The sequence below is a fragment of the Corvus hawaiiensis genome, chromosome 14 (genome assembly GCF_020740725.1).
Source record: "Corvus hawaiiensis isolate bCorHaw1 chromosome 14, bCorHaw1.pri.cur, whole genome shotgun sequence".
NCBI lineage: Eukaryota > Metazoa > Chordata > Aves > Passeriformes > Corvidae > Corvus > Corvus hawaiiensis.
Genome location: NC_063226.1, coordinates 4,217,293 through 4,229,870, shown reverse-complemented (window position 1 = coordinate 4,229,870; position 12,578 = coordinate 4,217,293). Strand labels below are relative to the sequence as shown.

Genomic DNA, 12,578 nt, shown 5'->3' with positions numbered 1-12,578 from the left:
GGAAATACAGTTGGTCCCTCTGCTGGAATTCCAATAGAATTTGGTAAGGAGTATCTCAGGAGTGAGCTGGGTGCTGCCTTGTCTGTGCAGATAAGGTTTGCAGGAGATGTGCAGAATTCCTGAGCTCTGCTCTGCTTTGTTAGGATTTCTTACTTGGTTACTGATTTCAAGATACCTGACAACTTCTATTGCTTGTTTCCTTTTTAAAAATGTTGACATTATCCTGATAAGGTAGGTTTCATTCCTCTCTAGGAGAGCATGGGTAAGCAAGGAAAGAGAACCAAGTTGCTGTTACTGCTGCAGTGCTGTTCTCAAAATGTACTGCAAACTATCCCAAAGGGTCTTCAACTTGGTAATAATACAGTTTTGCAAATTCCTAAAAGTGGATAGCCAAAATATTTATTTTAATGGGTATTTTTATGAAACTAGACAGCATTATTACTGCCACAGATTAAAGACCTATAATGTGACTTTAATACTGTTATTAGATGTTAATGTCTTAGGAAAGCACTTTGAAGATGAAATAGTTCTCATTTACTTTTCCCCATAATTAATCCTAATGTGTCAGGGGACAGCACATCTTTACATCTTTGCCTTCTGTTTGGTTTGGCCAAATAGAAGAGAAAAGATGTAAAACAGTCACCTGTGAGCGAGTGCAACTGGAAGTTGCAACTAAATCCACTCAAAATCCAGGTGTGCAGATCTCCCTCTTAATTTTCTGTTTTCGCTGCATAAAACAAGAACTGGCAGTAGGTTGTCCAGTTTCCAGGATTTCTGGTGGGAATTATTCCTAATAGATTTGTTATTTCTGCAGTTTAAAATACCATTTTGTCACATCATTGGTGATGTTTTGCTCATCATATTACGAGTTCTTTCAGGAAGGGAAAAATAACTCATTTCCTGCTGGGAGTTTGTTTTCTGCACTTAAAACTGGAGACTAAATATTTTTGCTCAAGGACAAAAATATTTAATCATCTGGACAAAAGCAAAGCAATGAGGTCTTCAGTAAATGTGTCTGCCCTTGCCTGTCTGCAGGGTCTGGGCAGCAGCATCAGACTGGGGTGGGAACGCTGTGCCCCTCCAGGGCTGGGCTTTAGTCCTGCTGCACCTTCCTGTGCTCCTGTTTTTCACTGGGAAATTTCCATGGTTAAAAAGAAAACAAAGGAAAACTTCGCAGTGATCATTTTTGGTCTCTGGCTGTTATTTTTTAAAAGGTGCAGTTATTGATGTCTCCATACCAGATGGTGTGATCCCATGATGCCTCTTATAAAATGTGATATATAAGCAGATACCTCAATAGTTCAGTGTTGGTAATATAAATCAGTCTTATGATATCCTCCACAGGCTGGTCTTTTTATATTCCTACTAAGGACCAAATTAATCAAGCACTATTTTGTTTAATTTTTGCTTTATAGTCTTCTGGTTTTTATTTGGTAGAAGTTAATATTTATCCATAAATACATTCTTGTTTTTTCATAAATTCCTTTTCTTGCACAGAACCAGACACAAAAGATTATAAAGAATTTATTTTGTTAAGAAGCAAAATAGTTTGAAACTTGAGCCTACAAGCAGAACAATTGGAAGACTGAAGATACAACTTTGTTTACCATACATCTAAATTACTTGTATAGCATTCTGCTAATTGATTTAATTATAATTTTTTCCTGTCATTCAGCACATTTCTAATATACCATATAAAGAAGCTTCCTGATTCCTTGTTTCTTTGGAAATGCCAGTAACCAAAAATTCCATAGTTTAATCTCTACATAGATAAACTTACACCTTCTTTGGGAAATGTGTAAAAAGCAAGATGCAGATTTGTGCTGCTGGACAGTGAAATGGATGAGACCTGCTTTAGTGATGCCTAAATGTGCTGTATCATTAATGTTGTAGGGTTTTGTATCCTTCAAGGGATATGCAGAATAGCAAATGTTCAGCTGCTAAAACAAAGGAAGTTTTTATTGAACTTTGGTGAGCTTAATGTCACAAGGGTAGAGAAGTGAAAATATTCCTGGCTTCAGGAAGAATCAAAAATTTTCAGTGTCTGGAGAAATATAACTGAGGAGAAGCAGGAATTCCACATTGGGTGTTTGTTGATCAACAAACTGTAGAGAGCAAAAGCATATATACTTCCTTACGTATATTATAAATATTTAAAAATCCCAACCCTCTCCATGCAGGGCGTATAGCAGCCTCTCTCAAATTAAGTTGACACTTAAGATAATATCCAGCTTGCTTCCATGGCTTCCATCCTTGTTTTCTGTCCTTGAAAACAAGGTATTTTAACACTGATGAACATCTTTTCTGTGTTGGTGTAAAAACAAGTTCTCTTCTTTGAGTTTTATTATTTTTCTGTCAATTACTAATCCTTCTGGTTTAAGGCAGGGATTTTTAAGCATCAGGTTTGCAGTAGTGTGGATCAGTATTGCCTGTCACTTGAAGCTGGGCGGGATCTGAAGGCTGAGGGTGTAATATTTTCGGTGACAGTGAACTGAGGTGCTGAGGAACAAGCCAGGTTTATTGGTGGTGCGAGGGGAGGTCCTGCCAGTAAGTTTAGTGAATAAAGGGAGGTGCATATTTGTAATATTTGAGAGTGACATAGCTAAAATATTGCTGGGAGCAGGTGTTCTGTGCCTGGGAGGGTCAGAGCTCAGCTGGGTGGGGTTTCTGGACTGCAGAGATCCTCAGTGCCCAGGTGGGCTCAGCAAATCACTTACTGCCTCAGCAGCAGAAATGTGGTACAGAAAGTAATAAATAACAGAAAAAGGTGTAATAGGCCATGTCCTTCTAAAACAAAAGAGGGGAAAGTTTGAGATATTTTCCCTTTTTAAGAAATAAAGCGTATAAAGAAGGAAAGAACCAATTGCTTGGTGTGGTTAAATTTGTGGCTGGAGAGCAAATGGCCGAGGTGTCTTTGGGCTGGGTTTTAAGTGGCCCTGGAGAAAGGTCTTGAGAGAAGTGTGTGGGGAATCACCTCTTCCTTCCCTACTTTACTTTTAGGGCTTGTGGTCAGGTGTATCTCCTTTAATGGTGATAAATACCTGGCTTTGTGTCTTAGTAAATAGCTCCTTATCAGCTCCTTATCACTGCTGTAATACAGTGATAGAATAATTTGAAAGTAAGAGCAGGAAGTTCTTCCCTTTATATAATTTCTGTAGAGTTTCTGAGGCCAAATGTTTGCATAACTTGGATGCAGTATTTTTTATTGTAATATAGTTCATGGTGCAAATCATTAATTTTCATCAAAACTCTAAAAAGGCAGTTTTGAACCCCGGGTTTGGGGCGTTTCCTGCCATCAGTGATTTTTGTCAGGGCTCATGGAATTCCTTTGGAAAGTTTGCCTGTGTAGCCTACTAAGTGGTTTAGAGGTTTCTGCAGTTCTTCTGGTGGCTAATGATAATTATTTTTTTCTAACAATAGTAATGATTTAAGCATATTGCTTTAATGAGTGTTATCTCATCTTTTTCCTTAATTAAGCAACTTGTCTTCAGTTAGCAAACACCATTATTGCTGACAGATTTGAAAGTAATAGTTTGTAGATTGTAATCCATTCCTCTCTTACTTCTGTTTAGATTACAAGTGTGGATGTCCCCAAGAACTGTGAAATAATTTGGGAGAAGGATCCGATCTGGGCTCTTGGTTAGGGACACAGTTGCATGTTTTAATTGAATAATTCCAATACCTTTTCTCAGTGCTCTGCACTTTCCCCTGGAATTTCTTGCTAGAAGTACCAGTGTCCTGATTTTACAGCACCAGTGGATAGTAGTTCTTAAATCTGCCTAAGGTTAGGAAAATATATTCTTAAAATTGTTCATATACATCTGGCCTTAACAGTGATATTTAGACTTGACCTGACGTCCTTCCAGTAAGAAAAAAATCTGGCCAAATACTTCAGATGTTTTTCCAAATGTTGGTACTTGTTAAAGTCTTACCAAACTAGTGAAACCTTCAACCAATTCTTTTTAGTCATGATATGACCTGAAGTTGAAGTATTTTGTAAAAGCTAAACAATGCCAAATGCATTTGGCTGAGATCAAAAACCAAATCTATTTGTTCTCTTTCATCTTCAGTGTTCCATTTCCTAGGAGGGTGACCTTAGTCAAACATCTATTAAAGTTAGCTTTTGATCTTACTCCCTTTCCAAAAAAAAAAAAAAAAAAAAAGGGAAAAAAGTCAATCTTTAGAATTTTCTTCCAGAGACAATCACAGTATTGTGTTTTAATGTTCCAGTAGCGTGTGAGTAAATAGGATTCTCTGATGTATGTGATAGAGCAGTGGCTAAATGGGACAATCACTTTTGTGTCAGAGACAAGAATCAAAAGGAGCATTCTTCAGAAGCTGTTAACTGGAAAAACCCCCCCAGGTCAGTGGAAACATGTTAACTGGTCAATGTGCTGCATTTTTGGGTCCTTTGATGAAAATGCCTTGTAATTTGATAACAGGTAGCTGTTCATTTGTAATACAATTTTCTCTTCACCAGTCAAAGCTGCCTAGTGATTAATCTGTAAAGAGGTTAATTTTCTTCTCAAGTATGATCAGTTTGGTGGCTTTTTGAAAGAAATAAGGACAAATTATTTATTTCCTGAAGAGAATATAAATAAGTTTCTCGGTCATCTGTAAGTTCATTCACGTTAGGGGAGTCTGTCTCATATCCATCCTGAGCCCAAGGGAAGTGAGTAGGTTTTCTTAAATACATACCAGTTCCTAAAAATATACAGGGGAATAAAATTCCAGTTAGGATTTGTGTTTAACATACTGAGCTGCTCAGATACTAATTGATAAATGTCTATTAGATCTACTCTTGCCAATGTCATGCTACTGTTAGGGAAATGTCAGTTAAAGGATATAGTAGATAAATACTGAAAAGATTTATTTAAAAGAAATATCTATAGAAGAAGCAGAATTTGTCTTTTTAATGAACTTCAAAATTGGCATGTTTTGCATGTTATGCTTGTAAAATCAGAGTTAAATGCTTACAGGGAGCTAAATGCTTAGAGGGAATATTATCTAGATAACTTTATAATAATATATAATACTGAACTTAGCAATGTGGGAAAGGCCTTAAAGTACATTTAAATCTCTCAGCTCTAAACAGATAGCTACAAAAAAGTACAGTATTAATACTGAGAAGTAGTTGAGGACTGCAGAGTACAATAATTGTAAAAGGAATTCTTGAAGTGGTTAGTTATATAATGTAGAATACTGGAAAAGCAGGATGAATAGATACCTGCAGTATTTTTCTGAATTGGATAAAAATATCTCAGTACATCTCGGCCATCGTTTATATTAAATGCAGTTTTATTTTTAAAGTAAATTTATTTAATTTCAGTTTTAAAATCTATTTTAAAATCTGAACATACTTTGACTACTGACATAATTGCACAAAACCTGAGCTAAAAATGTTTGTTGCCATAGTTCTAGAAGAAATGAAACTGCTATACTGGTGCAAACTCGGGAGTAAAGACCAGTAGAGTTCATATGTAAAGATTTGCAAGGGCAAAGAGAATATTTGCATAATTTTAGATTACTCAGTGTTTCAATTCAGTAACTAAATTATTCCTCTCCTCCTCGAGCCTGCATTTGGCTTGGAGGCTGCAAGTTAATTCAGCTTGACCAATGAGTAGAGACACATCCTTTAAGATTTTAAAAATGGTGTAGTTCATCTTCTAAGTGTTATTTTTATTCAGCACCTGGAACAAGAAAATAAGCTTCCAGTCAGTGTCTTAGCTTTGAAAAATGTTCTTTACCTTGCACAGCGTAAAATGGAAATAGCTATTGTGGCATAACTTCATAAACAAAGGTGATATTAACCTATTGGGACTAAATTACTTGTCTGCCGTGTTATTTGTGCAAGTAAATGTGCATGAATAAGCTTCAGCAAAGCTGTAGGAAAGTAACTGAAAAACAGAGAGATCAGAATGATCAGAGGTAAAAAAATGCTTAAGAAAAGAAGGTAAAGGTACCCACTCCTCCATAATCACATTCCTCACACTCTGGCTGTGGGATCAATAGTCATTCATTTATGCCTCAGAGGAAAATAGGGCTCTTTTGTTTCTTTACCTGTGGTCTGAACATTCCCTGAAGTTAAACCTGGTTTCTGCAGCCTGTGAGCAGCCTCCTCATTTTCCCTGTGTGGTTTTGGGACTGCACATATCCATCACCTCCTCACAGAGGTGCCCAGAGCGCCAGCTCAGCTCTGGGGAGGCGTCTGGGCAGCTCCTGCCACAGGAATTTCCTGTGCAAGTTGGAGCATTGCATGGAAGCTTGTCCTTCCTCAGGCCCTTCGGATTGTCCAGACCCTGCTGGAACTGAAAGGAACTCATCCAGAATATCTCATTTCCTTCTTCCAGAGGAGAACCATGCGGTTCATACCCTGGGTGCCGGGGCACCACGGGGTCCTTCTTAGCACAACCAGCCCTGGTGGGAGGGACTTGGTGGCAAAAGTTGCTTTCGTGAGCACTGTGTGAAGATCAGGCTGTGACTGCCTTGGAGGAATGTGGTTTTCCACTCCCTCAAATGAAAAACAGAGCAGAAACCCAACAGGTTTTGCTAAGCCAAAAGTGTATAAAGAGCTCATCATGTGGCAGTAGGTGGAGTCCTCATTTGAAGAGGTAGATGTCCCTGATCCCCCAAGTATTACTTTATTTTGCATTGTACAATTAATGGAGTATTCATTTGGGAGTTGGCTATTCAAGAAAATTACATTTGTGCACTACATTCTACGTCTTTTGTCCGATTGCAGTAATTGTAAACAAGGTAGGTTGTGCTTGAAGCTGGAGATCCCCTAATGCCATTCCCAAATATTTTTCACTGTGAATAAGTTGTGGGTTTTCAAATGATCTCAAAGCACTAATATTTTGCTTTAATTCAATAGCCAGAATTTTAAAGGGGTTGTAGGTCTCAGAAGAATATTCCGGGAATTTCTGTTCCTAAGTGATGCTGCTTTCAAACTTGAATCTTTTGAGGTTGTGTTAATTAAATGTCATTTGGAGAGGAGTGTCTGGGCTCTCTCTTTTCACTGCTTAGGTTATTGTGCTTCAAATAAGCATAATTTTTTTGTGGGTTTTATGAACTGGCCACAGATTTCTCAGCCTTAAGTAACTAAGAGCTGTGTGTGTGATCAGAGCATTCCATTTCTGTTCTGGCAGAGTCTTGAAAATGGCTTTTGTGGAAGCAGCAGCATGTAGGGGATGATTCTACAAATATGCAAACCACAGCTTAATAATCCAGTCTCTGCCAGCAGTGCTGATCCTGGCAGTGTGGTGAGGTTTTTTGTGAAATACTGGAGCATGATGAGTTTATGGAACTCACTATTCACTTAAAATCCTCGAAATGCAGTATTTTAAACTGGTGGATTGAGACGGCTGGGATGTAGCTGCCATGTGTCATCTGATACAAAACAAATATTTTTGTATGGTATTTTCCAGCCACAAGTAGGAAATAGCTTGAAATCACTCACAAAGATGTCCTTATTCTCAGAAGACCTTCCAGCCCAATTAATTTTACAAACTCAAGAGATTTGTGCCAACTTCAGATAAGCTTTCAGACTTTTTGGTACTTCGCTGAAAGGACTTCCAAAAACTTCGGCAATTTCCATGTCATTACTACTTACGGAGAAGTGCTTGAAACCCACAGAAATTGACGTAATGGGAAAGGAATAAATGTGGAGAAAAAAGAAACAGCAGCAAATTCTGATTTCAGATGGCAGCACGTGCAGACTTCTGTGATTATAGTGAAGTAACAGAACGTGGGTGATGAATATGAGCACTGTTAGGTTTAATACACTGATAACATAACCTTAGGTTCCCAGGAACCCAAGAATATTCTAAAATGGATAACAAAGTCCTGCAGGCAGAAGCAAATGCTGGTGGTAAGCCCCGCTTCTTTCCTGTGACTTCTGAATGTTTAGCACTTTGGAGTTAATATTTTTTTCTGTAAATGGAATTTATTTTGTGTTGCTCTCAGGGAGGTAATTTAACATGCTTCTGGTTTAGTTTTTAATTTTTCAAGTCCTTATCTCATAGAATTGCAATCTTCACTCCGTGACAGCATTATGAAAGCATAAGCAGATAGTTTGAGAGTTTGGGTGATTATGAGCATTAGTTTAACTTGTCTTATCCTTAGTGAAATCAGAGTCCTTGTGCATGAATCTGTCACTTCTTGATGTTTGAAAACGCTGCTTAAATACACCCCATATTGTAAGTTTCCATTTTGTGTTGAAAAGTTTCAATGACACATCTAAAACTGCATCAGATCTGCACTGAAGAATGTAAAAGTTATCAAGGGACTGTGATTTTTTCAGTGCTAATTCAATGGCTGCTGTGTCTGGCATGTGCTTCCATCTTCTGAAACCTGTACATCCAGAGTGGGGTGGTCAGTCAATCAAATACACAGAAGAAGGTAAAGGTCACAGTAGTGCAGAATACTAAAAGTATTACGCATTACAGCCTTGACAAATCATTCTCATGACATAGATTGTAAAGAAGAGCAGAAAATGTCACAAAATTAATCAATTCTCACGAGACCCACTGTAAGAATGAAGGAAAGAAAGTAATGTAACCCTCTCAGTGCTTTTTGAAGTTCTGATTTTCCCATTTCCCTCCAACAGGGGAAGCTGCAGTTTAGTTTGACGTGAGATGCAGGTGGCCTTTTTGGGAAGGAAATCAACTGTAAAATGCACAGCTGGGTTTTGCTGTGCATCAGCTTGAGCAGGAGTGCTCATCTTACAGATCTAGGTACATATCTGGGATTAAAATTTCTGTGTACTTCAAACTGAGACCCTGGGGTCTAGACAGGAAATCTCAGAGCTCTTGGGTTGTCGTCTCCTCATGTGGATGGCGGATGTGAAATGCCTCAAGTACTTGAAGGAAGATGTTCACATTAAAAATGTTTCCAGTCTTTCAGATGGATGTCAGGAGGATAAGATCAGGGCAAAGGTTATGAGTGGGGTGGGAAGCTTAAATAATAGAGAAAGACATGGGATGAAAGTATCTGGAACTCTCCTCATGTTTAAAGTGGACACCCAGATTTGTGAGAATCAGGACTTTTGCTACTGTCCAAATATGTGTGAAATTAGAGTGACAACCTGTTGCTTCTGTAACTTGTTCCACAGAGTGGCAGGGATGTTCTAATGTTTGGGGGTTTTAATCTTGTTTATGCTCATGTGAATTTTTGCATGAAATTGTATTTTAAAGTAAGGCGAGCAAGCACAGTGTGTTAAACAGAAATTACCAGGATTGCAAAATCAAGCCATCAGAAACATTTGTGCAACACTAATTCTGATCCCTCGAGCATTTGGCAAAGTCTTTAAATTACATTATCAGTGTTTTCCCCAGCATCACTGCCTGGGTGATGATAGAGCATCCCTTGACCTGTGTGGGAATGTGGGATGAAGAGACCTGCCTGTGAGTCTGTCCCTATCCAGCAGCTGCAGAAAGGGAAGTTACCTAGGGAATATTTAGGGACTGCACAAAAGCAGAGAATCAAGTCCCTCAAGAAAAGACTGTGACATTTTCAAGCTGACTGGAGCTTCTTTGTGAAAGATTAATTTCTCACAATTCCTGACATATATGAGTAATATTTGTTTGGATTTTTTCCCCCTCAGTAGGACTCTTTTGCCACAGTATAATGTTTTTTTGACATTTTAAAGTGGTGGTATTTAAAAATGTTAGGCCACTCCATATTTTTAAGTATTGTCTGAAATGTTTTGGTAAGGATCATCTTCAGTAGTTTCTCAACTTTGCTTAACTCAATGTGGTTAGAGAATCCAAGAATCTCAGACTGGTTTGGGTTGGAAGAGACCTTAAAGGTCATCTCATTCCACCCCCTGCCATGGGTAGGGACACCTTCCACTATCCCAGGCTGCTCCAAGCCCTGTTCAGATAAAGCAAGGAGTCTTTATTTTCTCTTTTGCCTTGATCATGCAGTGTGATAAATACAGAAATTCAAATTTTCTACTCTAAAAATCAATACTTGCTGTCATTTGGAGTGTTCTCCTGTTGCAAAATGGGAAAGAATGTATTTGTGAAATATGGTTGTAATATCAGAACAACTGGCTGCGTGTAGGAAGAGCTGAAAGAAGCTCCAGCGTTGTGATGCATTTCTTGGCTGCATTTCAGCTGGGCACTGTCAGGTGGATGTCCTGGATTTCAGCCTGGGCTCCAAGTGCCCTCCCAGTCCTGGGGTGATGCTCCCACAGCCCAGCCCACGACAGAGTTCTCGCCAAAATCCATCCCCTGCCTGCAGTGCCCAGTTACTCACCAGTTACTCACCAGTTGTTCACCAGTTACTCACCGAGTTCCGTCCTTGGGGCTCTCAGACAATTCACATTGATGGATTATTGTGACCATTCCCACGTGGTAGCCAGGGTACCTTTGCAGAGCCATTGAAAACTTGACACGTGCTAGAACTGAACCTTCCTACATTTCTGGTTGAGTCAGTTCACAAACACGAAAAACATCTGCAGTAACAAGACTTTCGAGTTTGGACCCGTCTCCAAACTGCTTTAAGACTCTGGGCATTTTACTGCTCTTACCAGGAATTTGGTTTCACTGTCCTTTGTGTAGTAGCTGAGTTTTACCTCCCTGTTTATCACTAAGCAAGAGTGATTCATTTCAGCTGCAGAGAAGCCTTTACTATCTAGCGTCATTTTAAATTAATTAATAAAATTGTGCAGGCATTCTGAAAATGTAAAGTATATTATATCTATTTACTTATTAATTTTAATTAAAGTGAGCATATCCTTTTTAGTCTTGGAAGGCCTAATTTGTCAAAGGTTTCAGGATTGTTTTCACTGTTTGCAATATGGTCTCTCATACTAACATTTCATAGTACCAGATATTCCATCATTGCTGTTTCAGCACAGCATGCTTGACCCTTAGCAGCTCTGAATGCAAATAATAAACAAGCCAATGCACAGTGCTTGACTGTTACACTGAAATAGTATGGCACAGCTAAACTAGGTTTCATTTTTCCTTTTGAATATTATTAATTGCAATGTGTTGACTGTTAATTTAATTAAATGTTTTGTTTTAATATAAAACCATTTTTCAGTTCACTGACTCACCATTTCATTTAATTAATTGCAAACCTCAGGATTTGATTACTCATAGTTCTCCTTTAGTTAATTTACTTGTTCACAGTTTTGACAGAAAAGCTTTCAAACTAATGTGAGGGAGGGGCACAGTCTGACTAATCAGGAAACTGGAAAAAAAAAAGCTGTAGCTAGAGTATGAGATTAGCAGATACTCAGGGTCACCTGAAAAGCTCGGAGCCCTTGTATTCACCATCAAAATCCAACTTCCAGTGACTGGACATTGGCTATACGTGGAGGGGTCACTTGCACCCAAGACACCCATGGTACCTCAGTGCAGGAATGTAGCTGAGTTTTGGATTCTTACCCAAACACCAGAAAATATTTGCTAAAGAGTAAATTGTGATATTACTGGAGGCAAGGGACACTGTCCCCTTGTCCCCTGGTGCTTGGGGTGGTTCAGCACTGCCCTGTGATGGGAGACTGCAAACAACCTGGGGCTGTGATCTTTGGGCCATGCAGTGAAAATGCTGCTTCTTTTGAAATAACTCCTGAGACTTCACAGAGGAATAACCTTCAGTAGTCTTCTTGTCTGTGTAGGGGACATGTGAGTATACAACTAACCACTGACCTAGTGGGATGCAGACAAGGGCTGGAGAAGCCTCTCTGGTGCTCACAGGTACCTCAGGTGCTGTGGCTGTAGGAGCAGAGGACATGCTCAGGGGGTGCAGAAGCAGCCAAGGCTCCCAGGATGTGGGGCTCTGTTCCATCTCCAGCCCCCCAAGCACTGGGATCTCCCAGAGCGGTGCTGTGCCCTGTGCAGTCAGCTGAGAACAGTCCTGATTTGGATCCAGACTCTTCATCTGAAAACTCTTTGGTTCTTAGGCCTGGCCTATCTGTCCAGAACACAGTTGCAGAATTTTCCTTCAGTGCAACCTGTGCATGAAGTGTGTGGTTTGTGTGTCCTCGAAGGGTTATTTTGGTTATTTCAGGGCTAAATCCCTGTGCTGTGCAGCGGAGTTCTGCAGACTCCCAGAGGGAAGATGCAGTGTCCTGACAAAACTGGGCTCACAGAAATCATGTTACAGATGGCAGCTGCTGTTCTGCCATGCACACCATGGTGCAGGAGTTCCTGAGCAGTTGGGATCGGGCTCCTGTGCACGGAACACGGCCCCCAGATTCCATTGTCTGTCTGAGAGATCCCTACTAGGAGCTGCTCCCTGCCAGCCCAGGTAACTGGGGATACTGGAGCAGCACCAGCCCCATCAGCCACGTGGCTGTGGGCAGCCTTGCCAGGAAACCATCCTGGCTGTGCTGAGACAACTCCTGTGGTGTTGTGAAGGATGTCCGTGTTTGACAACAAACGTGCACAGTTTATTTCCTGGGGGTTCCCTGACTGGTCACAGCTGGCAGAAGGTAACTTAAGGAAGGAAAATTTAAAGTGTAAATGGACAGGAAAAACCAGAAGCTTTGAAGTATGTAATCCAGCATGTGGGTTTCCCAAGTGATTCTTTTTTTTCGGGGGAAGTAGAGGGATAGATGTATA

General features: G+C 39.7%; 1 protein-coding gene across 2 annotated transcripts in view; it reads left to right on the top strand.

The window, feature by feature from the left end:
* Positions 1-12,578, top strand: part of DACH2 (dachshund family transcription factor 2) — a 249,558-nt gene that overhangs the window by 148,585 nt on the left and 88,395 nt on the right. The window lies entirely within an intron of this gene.